The 18324-nt window shown below is 39.2% G+C and overlaps 1 protein-coding gene across 6 annotated transcripts in view; it reads left to right on the top strand.

Annotated features, from left to right (window-relative positions):
• LMNTD1 (lamin tail domain containing 1) overlaps positions 1–18324 on the top strand; it is a 416942-nt gene that overhangs the window by 291391 nt on the left and 107227 nt on the right. For all 6 annotated transcript variants that reach the window (XM_061205229.1, XM_061205226.1, XM_061205227.1 and 3 more), the window contains exon 5: positions 11334–11418. The gene's annotated coding sequence lies outside the window, so the exon portion shown is untranslated. The remainder of the gene's footprint in view (positions 1–11333; positions 11419–18324) is intronic.

Below are 18324 nucleotides of genomic sequence, written 5' to 3' on the forward strand. Positions count from 1 at the left end.
TTCCCGTTACTCTAAGCCATTTGTTACTACAACATTCAAGAGATATAGTATATAAAGGAATTATATATTTTGGACTCTGCATTAGTTTTATTAGGAAAATGGGGGAAAGGAGGCGTGTTTAGATGTGGCTTCCTTTCCCTGACTTCTCCCTTTGGAAGAATTACATTCTGGTTAATCCCTGAGGTAAGAGTCTGAGGCTAATATTTATCAACACATATTAGAGTGTCTACCAGGCATCATATTGGTACATTTAACATCCACACCAATCCTGTAAGATAGGTATTTACCATTTAAGAGACCAAGGCTCAGAGGAATTTCCTAACTTCCCCGTGGTCACACAGCCACTAGGGTGGTGGTCCCAAGATTCATACTCAAGACTTTCTGACACCAAAGACTCGGCTCTTTCCAATTAAGCCACAGTTATAACAGTCCGTGGTGATAGATTATATTGTTTTTTAATATTATTCAATCTCCCCTTTTCTATAAGAAGATTCTACATCCTGCCCCATCGCCTTTGGTCCTGGTTGTGTGGCCTGCTTCGGCCATTGGAGTGTGAGCAGATGTGATGAACGCTACATACTTTAAGAGGCATCATGGGCTTTTGTGATCTCACTTGCTCTTTCCCCTCTGTCATATGAATGTCCCAAATATGGAAGCTCCTTCAATATGGGTCCCAGAATGCGAAGACTCGTGGAGCAGAGCTGAGCAGGGTCTCGGCAGCTGCCAACACAAAGCCGCCAAAATGTAAACAAAATGTGCATTCGTTTTCTATTGTTGCAAACCAATTACCACAAACTTAGCACCTTAAAACCACAATGAATCATCTCACAATTTCTGTAGGTCAGATGTGTGGGCATGGGGCTATCGGATACCGTGCTCAGCGTCTCACTGGGCTGAGATCAGGGTGTCAGCAGCTGTTCTCACTGGGGTTTGGAGTTCTCTTCTGAGCTAACTGGTCATTGACAGAACTTATTTCCTTGTGGTTGTAGGACTGAGGTCCTGTTTTCTTGCTGGCTGTGGGCCAGGGGTTGCTCTCAGTTCCTAGGGGCTGTTCTCAGGTCTTTTCAGTGTGTCATCTTTCATCCTCAAGCCAGTAACGGCACTCTGAATCTCCCTCCTGTCAAGTCTCTGACCAGAAGACACTCTGCTTTTAAAGGGTTCATGTAATTAGGTTAGGTCCACCCAGATAATCTCCTTATCTTCAAGTCAACTGATTCATAAAGAGGAGGTCCCAAGGAAGCCAGCAGGGCCAGAGCCTGTGCAACTGCCAGCTCCATAAGGGGGTCTGGTGTGGTGCTCCTGGGGACCCTGGGTGGTGTGGGAAGGAGCTGGGCGGGAAAGGCCAGCATCAGGACAGAGGCACATGCAGGGGCTGGACCTGGAGGGCAAGGAGCCCAGCACAATCTGCAAAATCCCTTTTCCATGTAAGGTAACACAATCACAGGAGTAACACCAAGGGATGGAGACCATGGGGGCCTTCTTAGAATTCTGCATAGCACAAAGAGAAAACTGTGTTGAAAGCCACAGAGATTTTGGAAGATTGATCTTTACTGCACCAAAACTGACTAATGCAACTGGCTACCTGAAATTGTATGTCTGCGCATATAGAAAAGGGCACACGTATGGACACCAAGGGGGGAAAGCAGCTGCAGGTGGGGGTGGTGGTGGGATGAATTGGGAGATTGGGATTGACATGTATACACTGATGTGTATAAAATGGATGACTAATAAAAAAAAAAAGATGTTAAGAAAAACAAATTTTTTTTAAAAAAAGAAAAGGGCACAATTCATAAGGGGCAGCTCAATGAATTTTCACAAAATGAACACACCTGTACAACCACCACCCAGATTAAACAAATAAACTAAAACAAACAAATAGACAAAACCCAGAAAATTATTAACAACACAGAAACCCCTTTCCATTTCCCAGCCCCTAAGATAACCACAATCCTATCTTCTAACACCATAGATTATTTTTGCCTGCTTTTGAAATCTTACAAATGGGTTCTGACTTCCTTCTATTAATACTGTACCTATGAATTTCATTTCTTTTTTTGCATGCAGTTTTAGTTCCCTTCCTGTATAATATTGCATTATGTATATATTCCACAGTTTCCCATTCTACTGTTGTTGATAGGCATTTGGTTAGTCTCCAGTTTTTAGCTATTACAAATAATGTTGCCCAAACTGTTTCTGCTGAGCTTCTCTCTCTCCCTGTCCCTCTCCCCACCCCCCTCCTTCCTCCCTTCCTTCCTTCCTTTTTTCTTTCTTTCTTGCTTTTCTTTCTCTCTCTTTCTTTTTCTTTCTTTCGGATGCCTTTATATCTTAGATCTAACCTTCCCTCTCCCTAAAAAGGAGGGAACCCAATTTCCTAATGTCAATAACTTTCAAAGTTAATGTTTAATAAACCATCTCTGAAAGATTATTTGGAAAATCCCAACGAATGGATTCAGACCAAGAATGTAGGGAACTGAAGGAAGGGTAAAAAACAAGATATGATTTCATACCCTTGGCTTATCTCAGGGCAGAAACTGCTTGGGCGAGACCAAGATCATTTCAGCCATCACTCTGAGTGGAGCCATGCAGTGTAGTGCGGAATGGGGTAGGCCTGAGGCACCATTTAGGGCTCTGAATCGGTTCCTTCTTCTAGCTGATAACATTGGCAAGTCACTGCCTCTCTGAGCTTCATTCCCTCCGTCTGTCATGGAGGCAGTGGTAACCTTCCATTGAGAGGTTTTGGTTCCTTCTAACACTTCTACCCCTTATTTGGAAAGCAACAACACATTTTGCCCCAGCCCCAGTGCACCATCTGTTCTCTGGTCTTCTCTGCCTTGCTTGTGCCCCAGAAAACTGGCCTCTGTAGACTGCATCACCTGGTTCTCTTATTGATTTGCTTCGAACTGGGTTCAGCCAATGGAAGGCACTGGCAAGACATTGGAGGGAAAGCAGAGAAAGAGGTTGGATTATTCCCCTGCACACACACAGCTCCCTGCCTGCCTCACTGTTGTTCTGGGATGGCTGCATTCCTCCCAGGCCACAGCTCTAGCGACCACTTGTCTCCAGACACCTTTGTCCCTCTTCTACTTCTTTTAAAAATTAAAAAAAAATTTTTTTAAAGATGTGCCATGTATTTTATTTTATTTTTTAATTAATTTTTATTGGAGTATAGTTGATTTATGATGTTAGTGTTAGTTTCTGCTGTATAGCAAAGTGAATCAGTTATACATATACATATATCCACTCTTTTTTAGAATCTTTTCCCATACAGGTCATTACAGAGTATTGGGTAGAGTTCCCTGTGCTATACAGTAGGTCCTTATTAGTTATCTATTTTATATAGTAGTGTGTATATGTCAATCCCAGTCTCCCAATTTATCCCTCCCCCTTCTTTCCCCCCCAGTAACCATAAGATTGTTTTCTATATCTGTGACTCTATTTCTGTTTTGTAAATAAGTTCATTTGTACCATTTTTTTAGATTCCATATATAAGTGATATCATATGATATTTGTCTTTCTCTGTCTGACTTACTTCACTCAGTATGACAATCTCTAGGTCCATCCATGTTGCTGCAAATGGCATTATTTAATTCTTTTTAATGGTTGAGTAATATTCCACTGTATATACATACCACATCTTCTTTACCCATTCCTCTGTCAATGGACATTTAGGTTGCTTCCATGTCCGGGCTATTGTAAATAGTGCTGCAATGAATATTGGGGTGCATGTATCTTTTCAAATTATGGTTTTCTCTGGATATATGTCCAGGAGTGGGATTGCTGGATCATATGGTAGCTCTATTTTTAGTTTTTTAGTTCTTCTTCTACTTTAAACTTAAAGGTGATCATGATTTCTCATTCATTTGTGCTCCACCATCCCTTGTGTTCTTAACCCAGTCCCTATCTCTGTCCCTTTAGTATATTGTCTTCAGGCTTAAGCCATTTTAAGTGGATCAGCCTTTCCTGCAATGCCCCTGATACTAGAGGAGGGAGCCTAATCATATTGTCAAACATGATGGGGAACTGGAAACAGTATCAAAAGCTGGAGGCCTACTATGGAGAACAGTATGGAGGTTCCTTAAAAAACTAAAACTAGAACTACCATATGACCCAGCAATCCCACTACTGGGCATATACCCTGAGAAAACCATAATTCAGAAAGAGTCATGTACCAAAATATTCATTGCAGCTCTATTTACAATAGCCAGGACATGGAAGCAACCTAAGTGTCCATCGACAGATGAATGGATAAAGATGTGGCACATATATACAATGGAATATTACTCAACCATAAAAAGAAATGAAATTGAGTTATTTGTAGTGAGGTGGATGGACCTAGAGTCTGTCATACAGAGTGAAGTAAGTCAGAAGGAGAAAAACAAATACCATACACTAACACATATATATGGAATCTAAAAAAAAAAAGAAATGGTTCTGATGAACCTAAGGGCAGGACAGGAATAAAGACGCAGACCTAGAGAATGGACTTGAGGACACGGGGAGGGGGAAGGGTAAGCTGGGATGAAGTGAGAGAGTGGCATGGACATATATACACTACCAAGTGTAAAATAGATAGCTAGTGGGAAGCAGCCGCATAGCACGGGGAGATCAGCTCAGTGATTTGTGACCACCTAGAATGGTGGGATAGGGAGGGTGGGAGGGAGAAGCAAGAGGGAGGAGATATGGGAACATATGTATATGTATAACTGATTCACTTTGTTATAAAGCAGAAACTAACACACCATTGTAAAGCAATTATACTCCAATAAAGATGTTAAAAAAAAGAAAAAAAAAAAGCTGGAGGCCAAAGAAAACCAGGGATTTAAAGAACCAGAGAGATGAGAAGGAGAAATGATGAATCGTAGTAGAGTCATGTGAGCAGTTTCTATAGCCTCTGCTCAAAGTTCTTTACATGCATGGCATATAAACTTCACGATAACCCTATGAGTTAATATAATTACCTAATCTAGAGGTGAGGAAACTATGCCTTAGAGTGGTTAAGTAATTTGTTGAGATCACTCTTTAGTAACTGACAGAGCTAAGACTTGAATCCAGGACCTTTTACCTCCCAAACCCCTGCTCTTACCTAGAACAGAAACTTACTTTCTATTGCAGAAACAAGAGCTGTGGTTGACTGCTAGCTTTACATACTTTCAAGACTTAGTATGTGGCATGGCTGTGTCTCGAAGACACAGATGGGACAGATAAGTTGGAGATATTTAGCAAGTTTATATGAGTTTGGATGAATACAGAGTTGGAAGGTCGCGATGGGAGCAGCTGGCATCTCTTCTCTGCGTCACTTTCTGCTCTCAAAGCTTTGGCAACTCCCCATTGACCCCCAAATAAAATCCAGCCTCCTTGGCCTGTCCTTTAGGGTTCTCTGCAATCATACCGTAACTTCCCTTTGGGGATTATCTCCCCCGCATCACACACTCAACTTGCTCTGATCAAACTGACTTGTTCTTTGTGGTTCACTTGTTTCTTCATGAAGTTGCCTTCTCTCTATTTTTCTCCTTTGAAATCCTCTTAAGGCTTTTTGTCCCACTTCAAAGCTACTTCCTCCAGACAGATCTTTTCTTATCACCTCCACCACACATTACCACCCCTCCCTCTTCTGAACATTGACAGCTTTGTTTACACTACTTTCTCTGCACATATCATATGCTGCTTGGACTTCTAGTTGCCTACATTCATCTATCTTAGCCGTTAGGAGCTTAGAGGATGGGGAACACAAAGATGAGGAAAACAAAACCCCTGCCCCCAGGGTGGTAAGAACACAAAGAACTGTAAATACCAATGCCTCTGTATATTTGGGGATTTGACTTTAGACAACTGATAAGAACTTTGGGCAGGTAAAAGAGTAAATGTTCACATATAGTTGAGGGAATCAGGGAGGGTTTCTTGGATTAAAAAGACATTTGTATGTACCTGGAACTCTGGTTGGGCTGTCCACCATCATAAGTCGGGGAGGGCATTCTTTGGAGAGACAGAAACCTAAGACAGCTTCAAAAATGTTGCTTTCATTGTGCATCCCAGCATCTCTGGTAATTAATGAAACTAGTAATAGTGTCTATCATTTACTGAGTGCTTAACACATGCCAGACGTTGTGTTAAGTGCTGTTTGTACCTTATTTCCTCTAATTCTCGTAAGAGCCTCCCCATTTTACAAATGAGAAAACCAAGGCTTAAAGAGTTTTGGTAACTTGTCCAAAGTGGCCCACTTAGTCAGTGGCAGAGCTGAAACTTATACCTATATCTAACTGATTAGAAAGTCCAGAAGATGAAATATGAGGCCACATTGCCTTTCTTGTTACCACTTGATGTAATATATATTCCTTCTTTATGCATCTACCACCAATATTCCAGAGAAAATTCAAACCCTCAAAGAGGTATATGGAGCCAACATAATCCTCACATAATATTTATAAACTGACAAATTGTAAGGAGTCTAGTTATTTACAATGGATGTCTGAGAGTTCTTTTTAAAAATAATATTTCAAAACAACGTTCCATTTATCTTCTATTATATTGGGGCATTAAAATTATGCCTCTTTAATCTTAGGTACAAAACAAATTCCAAAATGTCTTTGAGTGATATAGGTTTTCTCTTGAAATATTTTCTAAAAATAAAATATGGTCCCACAGTAATTATGTTAATCACCATTCAAATCATGGTCTCTATTTAAATTCAAAACTGTATCTAGTGAGTTAAAAAAAATTGGTCTTTGATATTTTTATCAGGATAAAAAAATGTCACAGTGCCTCCCAAGTTTACAAATGAAATTATAGGATATGGGCGAAATTTACCAAAAACAATGAGCTTCCATTTTCCAGATGCTCAAGCAATGAGCATTAACATTGGAGTTTCCTGGGTGCAAGTTATAAACTAGTACAAGCTGAAAAGGAAATGTCAGTATTTTTTTTTCTTGTCATAAAACCTTTTTTTCCCAGATGTTATGAAATGTTTCTGTGCCCAGTGTGGGAACAGTAATGAATTTTCATATTAACAAAATATGACCGTGCATCAAGATGTTGACAATTATGTGACGTATAGTCTTCAACCCCAGGATGAATTGAAGAGGCAGTCACCACATTGCACTGTGTTAGCAAAAGAGCCCTGAAGTAAGGTCAGCTTGAGGACAGATTGCTAGCAAAATCTGCTAAAAAAGTGAGAGAGAGAGAGAGAGGGAGGCTTCCAGGGGTAGATTATTTTCTACCAATAGGCAGAAGGATGGCAGGTGTTCACAAGTGTGGTACCACCAATTAGAGTGCTCTTTCTCGGGCCTCTCGGTGGATGCCTTGCTTTGGTGCAGAGAAGCAGCTCTGGAGAACTACAGGAAATGTTAGCTTTAGTAGAGACCCCAGTGCTAGAGATTTGGGGGAAAAAAGTCACATCTGAAAGACATGAAGTTTGGAATTGTCGGGGCTTTGGTTCTGTTCAGAACTAAAAGTAGCCAGAAACGAAAGGGAAATGGAAAATGGAGTCCTTGCAGTTTTATCCGATCGCTATTGTATGCATGCATCAACATATGTACTTTTGGGCAATTAACAAACAGTTTTTCAGATCATATATTCTTGTAAGAAATGTAGAGGGCTGAAAACATCTCCCAGAAGGACCACAATAGCCTATTATTAGACTTGACAGAAATTAGACCATAAAATGGGTAAAAGTTTGATCTGTTTAAACTATTTTTCACTCCCTAGAAAATACTGCCCGCATCATGAACATCAGTGGTCTGATAAATATAACGTATCTCACGGAACAAGACTTAGGGTGACCAACTATCCTGGTTTTTCTGGGACTGAGGAGTCTCCCCAGGACATGTGACTTTCAGTGCCTCTGAAACCACCACTAGCCTGGGGTAGTACCAGGCAAACATAGATGGTTGGTCAGCCAACAATAAGATCAAATGTTTCACTTTCTGTTTCATATGCTAAATTGATATGCAATTTAAAAGTGCTAAGAACAACAAAAAACAGCTCTTTTATTTTTAAGCCACTAACTTCTATTCCATTTTTTAAATTACAGATTTGTTGGAAAGCTAAATGATTTTTTTTTAGAAATAAAATAATGCAATGAAATGTTACCTTCTTTTATAAACTGAAGATGTTTTTTTCATAGCTTATAAGGAGTGATTCAGTCATTTCATTACTTTAAAACACATGAAACCTTTTGCTTTACACATAGAACAAATAAATAAACCAACCCCAAAACGTGAAATGCTATGACTCCTGAAAACTAATACACTGAAAGAGAAGATATAGTGATATGGGCGAGAGCTATTGCATTGGTGATGCCCGTGATCCTGACTGGGGCTCTGTCCTGTGATATGTTGAAAAGAAGGGCTCAAAGAAGCTGAGAAGCAGGGTTGTATTTGGGGATACAGCAGGTAGCTGCACATATGGATTGATGAAAGGAAATGATAGGAAGGGTTGAGTTGCTCAATGCCACTTCCTCGCGCTTGGGCCTCCTTGACAGAGGACAAGCTGCAATTGAAGTGGGAAGAATAGGGGGATAGAACCTAGAAATTCACACCAAGACCTAAAGATCATCCTTTTTTTTTTTTTGTACTTAAGAGCAGTGCTTCGGGCAATTCTGTTTATTGCATTAGAATTTAATAATAGCTTAGTGGTTTTAAAAATACATTTTAGAAGGAACATTGCACATGTTTGTGATTCATGCTAATTCAAAATATAAGGTGTTCTATTTTCATTCCTTGCTTTTATATTGTGCTAATTGTACCTAAATGGAAAATGTTTAACTTTTGTCAAATGAATGGAGCTGGATACAAAGCAAGATGGCAATCGTGGTTTTGATTTCTTTTAAAGGGCATATTTTTACATACACCAAGAAAAATTAAGTAAATTAAATTTACTAAATGTTATTAGTGTAAGTTATTTCCAGGCTGGAAAATAGCAAATTTTAATTTTATTTTATATTATTTCCCATTTCTCTAAAATGAATGTGCATCATTTTTAGAGTAGAACTAATAGCCTTTCAATAAACATTCTTCTTCAAGAAAAATGAAACATTTTGATTACTTTCATTTTCTCTATTAGAGAAAGTGATAAATTAATAAGCAGTTCTTGACTATTGCATACAAATAAAGAAGAAGGCATGATCAATACCCTCAAAAAGTGTAAAATATATCAGGAAAGGCAGACTGAACCTGAAAAAAGAAAATCATAAATTTTAGATTGTGATAATAAAAGTCAATGTTATTCAAGGTCATTCATTAAAAAAGCAATTTTAGTATTATTTTGTGCCATGTACTACATCATACATATATTGAAAAAAAAATCACTGATTATTAGAATCTGCCTGCATTTTAGAGTACAAAATATGTTCCAGAAAGTGCCCCCTTGCAAAAGCTTTATACTTAATTTCCCAAAGCAGCATTTAGTCTAAAATAACCCAATATGTCCCAAACATTGATGAATGCTCAGCCTATCTTCAATCACTTACAACTCTCCATTTGTCATTCATCTCACTAATAGGTGTCTGTGTTGAATCTCCTTACTTATAGAGTCAATGGAAAACCAAACCAAATGTAAAAGGAGAAAAGGACCACATTTGCAGAACTTTAAAATCATCTTTGGATTCTAGTTGGATCTACTTTGATTACAATTCTAATCATTTGAGTCAGTCATTTTCATTTTGAGCTGAGATAGATCACCCATAATGTGATACTTCTCTTTACTCATCTGTAAAATGGAAATAAAGCTGATCACATAGAATGAAGGTGATGCTATATCTTCCACTTGCTGAGAAAAATTACCTTCTCTAAAAAAGTCTTTGTGGGAAAATTAAACATCAAAACAATTATAATGATTGGCCACTAAGTTTTTAAAGGATAAGATAGTCTTTTTTTTCCTCTGCACCCAAATAAATGGAAACATAAAAAACAAGAGACTGTTCCCTAAACAGAAGAACCGAAAATAGTTTTTCACCTTCCCTAAGAAATCAAGCTTGTTATTGTTACTATGGCAACAGGTTGTCAGTTGAAGACTAGAGTTTCTCTGGTCTGCCTGATTATTGAGCAGAGGGAAATAGAACATTTTACTAGTATTATTTTTATTTTAAAATAAATAATCAATGTCTTTATGCTCTCAAATGGTTGGAATACAGGTACAGTAATAAGAACCACACTGCAAAACGAATTTGGGCACTAAATAAGGGAGCTAGGCTCAAGGCACAGAGTATGCCATCTGTGACCTGCTGGTGATCTCTTGGTTGTCTTGACTGGACTCTAAGTCCCTTCACTTGGCCTTGTTGCCCTCTCTCTGGTGGGAAATACTTGGTCAGTAATAACGTGTGGATGAAAATCCATTCCCTCACCAATCAACAAGTACTTATTGAGTGCATACTACATACTAGGTACTATTTCAGTACCTGACACAGTGTTTGAATAAATGGACAAAATTACTACCTGGGCTCACATTCTTGTGGTGGAAACAGGCCAAAACCAAACAGGTAAACCCATGAATAATATCAGATAGTAATAGCAGCTATGAAGAAATATAAAGCATATTAAGTATTAGGAAGATTTTTGAAAGAAGAGGGAAATCCTGAAAAACTAAAAGCTTCAAGAAAACCATAATATCTTAATTTACCTATAACTAGGCCTGATAGATGTAGATTACATATGCATATACCAATACATCAGTCATTTTCTTTAAATGAATATAGATTGAATAGGACCCTCTATGTGTCAGGTACTCGGATCATTGCTGGGAAAAGTGAGACATGGACGCAGATCTAGAGCTTAAAATATTCAAGGCCCTAATACTGCTAATGGAATCCCCAAATTTGAGACCTCCAATTCTTTTAGGACTCTATATTTTGTCCCTCTCTTGAGTAAATTCCTTAAAGTTTTCCAAGTATGTTTTATTGCTCTAAAAAATGCCTTTGGGGTATTTTCATGTAGTTTCTTACAGAAAAAAGAAGGTTCAAATTTTCACTGTCTAGCTTACCATTTTACATAGAAAGTTCTTTTGTGGAACTCATGACTTTGGGAGGTAGTAATGGAAGAAGATATACGTGAATTTTGAAAGAACTTGAACAGTTTTATGAACGGCAGATCCATTCCTAGCAACTAAGAAAAGCTGAAAGGTTTGGAGTGTGCATTCTGCTAAGGAGCCTATAAAACAGAGGTTGCACTGTGGGATGAAGAGAATTGGGAACGGCATACAGTTAGGAAGGAAAACCAAGCCCTCCCTTCCCTGCTGAGGTTGTGCTGGCAATAGATGACAGAGCTGCAGGAACACTGGACCACCCACTGTGTCAATTCCTGTGTTCTTATCTGACTGTATTTATTCTTTATTGTCTCATAAAGGACCTTGCACTGACTTGGCGACTTTGCTGGACAACACGTAGGCGTTATATTTTTATGCGGCCATGAAACAACTGCAGCGATTGCGGTAAGCACACTTATCTGCTTTTTTCATGATCAACGTTGGGCATGGATTATAATTGTTTGCTTTCTTTACCTGGATTGAAGATCATATTCTGCAAATAATTCTAAGGTGCTTTATGAATACTGTATGCAGCCAAATAGAAATGTTTGTTTTACAACAATAGCCAGGGTTGAGCAAAACAGGGTGTTCACACCGAACTCTTGGGAAATCCTGATTCTAGAAACTTGCGCAGATACATTTCTAAGGATTACAAGCTGTTCCTCCTCTAAAGTTTTTTGTTTGTGTGTTTGGGTTTTTTGTTTGTTTGTTTTGTTTTGTTTCAAGTACTTGTTAATCTTCAGACCATCAGGGTCATGTCCTATTGTCCTCGAGTTAATCTTGCTATCCCAGATTGGAACACGACTGTATTGTGTCAGGTGCCTTTGAGAAAGAACCTCATCAAGCTGAACAGTTGACAGAGTTGAGACCTACAGCATTTCTGATGAAACCTTAGGAAAAAACTATTCACATAGGAGCTCGTCGGGCTCTGAGCCCTGTGCCCAGACCTCTCTTTTCCATTCGCAATCCTCCACGTACGCCCATTAATTCTCTTCACACAGAGGCATTTGTGGTCCTTTACAATTCAGAGAATATTGCAGTAGGAGCACCATTAGCACGAGTTCTGGGTGGTGGAACACGGTGTTTCAGCCCATTTCTTCTGACAGTACGGCCTGTACCGAGGCGGGCAGCGGCAGTCCTTTGGAAGATCCTGCCAGTGGGTTAATTAGTGGCAGAACCCACATGTGCACAGGGGATATTATGACATTTTCCCTCTGAAAGATGATCTCTATTCACATTCTACATTCTGAAACATTGAAGTCAAAATGTTAATAAGCTAATGAGCCTGACTATAATTTTTTTTCAGATTTGGAAACTGATTTTATTACATTGTAGAATTAACACATTCTCCTTTTCCCTCTACATTAATTAATTTATTTTGAAATGTACAGACTGTGGAGATTGTGTAAACTGTAATTTACACCATCTCAGCATTGCCCTGTGCTTGCTTCAGGTTTACAGCATTGATCTGCCTCCTTCAAGTTTTCTTTGTTTTCCTTAATTTCCAGCCATGCCTGGATATGGGCTCTTTTGCCTTTCTTTTTTATTTATTCACTTCCACAATCCAGACCAAGGCTCAGCTCTTTCCTTTAGCTGCCATTTAGTCCTCAGAAGAGCAAGGCTCTGCTTTGACTTTTGAAATACTTGTCTGCCTTCAGTACTTTACCAGTTTATATTATTTTGGTCAGGTCATCATGACATACTGCATCGTTTCTTAAGTTGTTTTCTTACATCCCTGCCTGTAATTCTATTTGATTAGATATAAGTGGCAGAGTCACTTTGGCCTTACATTTGAAAAAAATCTGCTCTCTCTCAAGCTGTGTGTGTGTGTGTGTGTGTGTGTGTGTGTGGTGTGAAGGCTGGTGGTGGGGTGATGGGGTGAAGAAGAAAAGCTGGGGAGAAAACATTCTCATGCCTGTGGTATCAGCAGCTTCTCCCAATCCAAGGAAGGATTTGAAATATACCCTCAACACCCTTGCCCTTCCATTCCTGAAAGACTCTGGAATCAAATTGAGCAATCTCCTGTTGAGATTTCCCAGAAAATAGGGAGTTTCCCCAGAAATTGCTTACAGAGCAGCTCGGGTTTCTCTCCAAATCTAGGCAGTCTTGGGCTGCTTGGCAAAAAAAGCAAAGAGATTTCTGGAAGTAGGAATTTGCTCTGGTAACGCCCCACACCTGTCCAGGCTGTTTTTTTTTTTTTTAAATTTAATTTTAAATTTCAGGCTATTCGAAATGGTTAATTTTTCAAATCTCCTCGAGAACCTGTATCATGTGGGGAGGAGGGAAATAATGGGCGAGAGAGGGATGATATAGACGTTCAAATATGATTGATTGAAAATGTATGGAAGTGAGCAAGTCAAGCTCTTTCTTTTCATTGACAGTGAATGATCTGTACACAGTGGGCACTCAGAAAACATTTAATTTTAAAATATTTAATATTTAATGTTTATTGCTTACCAAAACAGCTTTTGGTGGGGATAAAAATATATATAAGCTAAAATGTTTTAAAGTAACTTCCAGAACTCTGTAAAGCAACCATCAGGCAGAGGTGGACTAACCAGCACTCAGCAAGACCCAAGAAAGGGATGGAACGAGGAAGACAGGAAAATCCTGCTTAGCACGTTCTTCAGGGGCCACTGCCTGGGCAGTGAACAGGCATCTCCAATGTTCCACCCTAGTTTGGTTTCATGACCCCAGGCTTTGAAGGGTCACCTTGAAAGATGATCTCAGCCCCAGATGCCATGGTCACTGACCTGGCATGACCTCTCCCACATCTGTGTAGGCCCCTGAGCTAAGGAAGTTTTCACACTCCTGGATCCCAGTAACTCTGTGGGTGTCCCTGTCCTGGTTAGGATCTTCCCACAAGCTCTTGTCCTTGCTGACCCACGCCCAACAGGAAGCATGAAATCGGGCAGAAGCCATTTGCCTCTGTACTCTGCCACATCCCTCAGCCTGCCTCCCCTGTACCCCAGGAAGCATGTCCCCTGAAGGTGCAGTCTGGCCAAGTTCCAAGGCCAATCAAACCAGGACAGAGAGAAGCTGGGAAGTTTCTGTCCTCTCCTAGTCCTCCCACCCCAACCTCAGCAGATGAGGTCTGGAGTTAGTCTTGCAGAGGTAGACAAGAGATCCAGAAATCTGGGGGTAATCACTATGTGACCTGTGCCATACCAGGCCCTTCTGTATGTCTGTGTTTACGCCTTGGACTTCCGTTGAATGTGTCAGTGCCCTGATGTCCCTCCTTACCCTCAGCTCGGCTGGCTAGCTGGGACCCGCCACCCTGCCTCACTTTTACTCAGCCCTGTTGCATTGTCTCCAGTCTTTCAACAGACTGACCACATGGCTCCACTATGAATGCGTGGGTCCCACTCCCCGGAGTCCTGCTTCTTGTTGCTTTGGTGCTCCTGTGGGTATCTACCTAGGCTGGATGAGAACTTGATGCGGCCACACTCACTTTTGACTGCATATTCAGGCTATTGGCTATTTTCTGGGAGATCAGAGCCATAGCTGGGTCAGTTTTCAGGATTGTAGTTCTTGTTTCCTCTTCTTGCCTACTGGCATTTGCCACCGAGGTCCCAGCATACATTCATGCATCTGTGTGCAGGGTTAAGAGCACACGCCCTTCTTTTCTGCCTGTTAGAGCTGTTATCTGACACGCTGTCCAGACCTCATGCTGCCCCTAGCTGGCTGTAGTACTCGCCAGTCCTCTCCAAGCAGGCTGGCCCCGTGGTCCTGACGATCCTAGTTCCTCTCCTGTAACTAGTTATGTCCTGGCGGGATAGAAGGTCCTTTCAAGTCATTATTGTTCTTAGTGATTCTTTTACTTTAGCAGTCAGCCTCCTGGTTTATTCCATCATCTTCACATGACCAGGTGAATCTGGCCAAGTTGCATCAATTTACTGTGCTCAGTAAATGTTTGTTGCCAAGATTTGCCCAATTATGGTGTGCCTGGTAAGTTGTGCTCTCTCTGAGAAACTCAGTGAAAATGAACTGAGCTAAGGCAAACAAATTGGGTGATAGTAAATGGCTTTAAAATGGGTTTATGAAAAATATCAACAGAGAGTTCCTTTATATAGTTTTCTGGTGCATTCCTAACTACTGACAGAGACAGAGAGACAGAGAAACAGTGTCAAGAACATTACTGATAGACAGTTAAGCAGACAGAAAGACAACGTATATTTAAATCAACAGGACTTGATTTCCGAAGTTTTATTCAGTCACAGCTAGTCAGTAAGAGTAGATGAAAGAAAAGCTACATCAGAGACTAATTTGTGTATCACAGATGAAAACGTCTATATTCTCCTTAAACCTCCAACTCCATGTCCTCTTAATGCTGGAATAAAAGTAAGCCACTGTCAATCTCATCCTCCATTTCTTTTTTTTTAATTAAAATTTAAAAAAATAGAAGTATAGTTTGTTTACAATATTATATTAGTTTCAGATATACAGCATAGTGATTCAGTATTTTTACAGCTCATACTCCATTATAAGTTATTACAAGATAACAGCTGTAATTCCCTGTGCTACATCCTCATTGCTTGTCTATCTTACATATCATAGTTTGTGTTTCTTAATCCCCTACCCCTAATTTGCCCCTCCCCTCTTCCCTCTCCCGTTTGGTAACCATTAGTTTGCTTTCTACATCTCTGAGACTGTTTCTGTTTTGCACATACATTCATTTGTATTATTTTTTAGATTCCGCATGTAAGCGATATCATACAGTATTATAATGTCTGTACACTGACTCCTCAGCCTTTTTCTCTGGGATGCAGTGTGGTGAAATGGGGGGATGAATATGGGTTTGGGGCCTAAAAGTCTGTATGTGCCACTTGTTAGCAGAATGGCATATAACTAGATAAATTACTTATCTAGGCGTAAAATAAGTGGATAATCTGTTGAAGGCATCTGTAAAATGAGGACTACCATGTATCATTGGGACCTTTTAATGACCAAATGATGAAATTTCTGTAACAGAACTTGCAGGGTGTCCAGCTCAACACATAGCATTTTCTTATCCCTTCTTTCTTCCCTTTTCATAGTTTCTCCCAAAGGAAGGGAAGAGCATCTCCAAGGCTGTCAAGCCTCTTGTGCTGACCTATTGCCCCAGCTCTCCCACAGTGGGCTCTCTCACACATCTGCCCCTATCCCCCGCTATAAAGCGTGCTATCTCCCTCTCCCCGGGCACTTTCTCTTCTGCCTTTGATGGGTTCTTGAAAATAAATTCTACCTATATTTTTTTCTTAATTTCTGATGATTTTCTGCTTTTCAAAGCCAATATACTAAAATGAGTGGTGTGTTTTCACCACCAATTTTCTCACTACATGTCATCTCCTTAATTCTTAATGGCTTTCACAGACTTTTAAGTCCCTCTAGAAGGAAATTTCCAGAGTCTGGAATGCTGTCCTTCTGGCTTGGTGGGATTACAAGTAACTTTGAAGTGTCGGCCATGCTCATCAGATGATAGGAGTGTTTCTGCATGTACAAAGTGTTAAATACATTAGAAGTATTGTACTGAAAAGGCTGCCTTGGAGAATAAAAGAAGATACAGGGAATTCAGGTCATAAAATTTGAAAATTATGTAATCTTATATTTTCATCAGCACTCAAAAATTGTATTTTTGAAGCAAGATATAATCTCTAAATTGGCCAATATAATATCCTATAGGAAATGAACTTTAGATATATATGAACAAGAAAGACAGAAGGAAAGAAAGAGAGAAAGAAGGAAAAAAGAAAGAAGGGAAGGAAGAAAGTGAATTGTGTTAGTGTCCCTTTAAGAAACATCTGTTATTATTTTGACCTGTTTTGCATAGACTGAAACCCTTCCAGAAGCATCATACATTATACATTTGGTAAATTACAGCACTTTTACCTAATTGCTCCTTTAGGAGCTAATGACCCCATTTGCTGCTTTGTCTAAGACACCTGATGCAATCAGCACAGAAAGGGTGTGCTCAGTCTCACACACTGCCTAGAAAATTTGCATTTAGTTCAAAATTAAATGCAATTTCAAAGTGTCTTTTTTTAAAAAAAATTAATCAATCTAGTATACTGTAGGCATTGCTGAAACAACACATTCGCTAAAATTTGTGAAGGTGACTTTGGTGAACGGATTTTTATCTTTAAATACACTCAGCTTGCTGTATATGCAAAATGACTACTTGTGCAGAATCAACCATGGAAATTCACTGAACATGCCCTTCGCTCTCATAACATTGAAAATCACAGCATAACCTGAAGGACCTCATTTAGTTAAGAAATCAGTGTGTGATTTATACAGGTACCACGTAGAAACCTTATCATGGGTCTATGCCCAGCGTGCTTTTCTGTTATTATTTGTAGAGGTCGATTTGTGGTTTGGATTGTCTTTTATTTTTGAATGAATACTTGATTTCTTGGCCAATAAAAAATGTGTAAGCATCGTATAGTTTAAGAATAACTGTCTGTAAAATGATGAATAGTATAGTTCAAAACTATTTCTCTATTCATAGAATCTGAGAATTGTAGAGCTGGAAGAGACCTAAAAAAATAATATATTCCAATGCCCTTATTAGACAAGCATGCAAAGAGAGGCCCATGAGAGACCAAGTGACTTGCCAAGGTCTGTTTCTCCCTGCAAACTTGTGACCAAATTAGGATAAGAACCTAGTTTATGAGATACTTGTTTCCACGGAAAATACTTATGAAGGGACTTTTAAAGAATTTAAAAATCACTTTATCCAACTCATGATAATATAATGCATAAGTAAACAGACTTATGTTGGAAAACCATTATTCTAATTAGTAGTTTTTTTTGGATATATAGAGTATCCTTTTCCAACTGAATTTTGTATTGTCACATTTCTTTTAAGTGAAAATGAGTAATTCAATAATTCTTGTCATCTGGAGTCTCACAGACTAAGGATTTAATTAGTTCCACTGATAGAAAAAAAATGTCTTAGGCAAGTGTGGTGTATGAAAATTATAATGAGAAAGTTAACCTACATACTATAATCACCTACAAGTATTCGCCATTTATATATAAATATAGCCAGTGGATTGTTAGTTTTGCTAATTACAGACAATATTTATCTATTCATTATAAGATATTATCTACTAGTTTAACCTAGCTTTGGTGGTTATTTATAACTGAAAATAATGAAAGTGGTAGAGTTGAATATAGACTATATTTTAATTCTAACTTTTCACTCACATCAGTCTGTATTACAGTATATACAGTGTTTTATAGTATAACAACTCAGAGGATTTGCTTATGGTGATATTTCTCTGAAATGTGTTTTCTTGCTGCATATTTTTAGTCTACTTTTTCCTCCTA

This window comes from Eubalaena glacialis, chromosome 11, assembly GCF_028564815.1.
Source record: "Eubalaena glacialis isolate mEubGla1 chromosome 11, mEubGla1.1.hap2.+ XY, whole genome shotgun sequence".
Lineage (NCBI taxonomy): Eukaryota > Metazoa > Chordata > Mammalia > Artiodactyla > Balaenidae > Eubalaena > Eubalaena glacialis.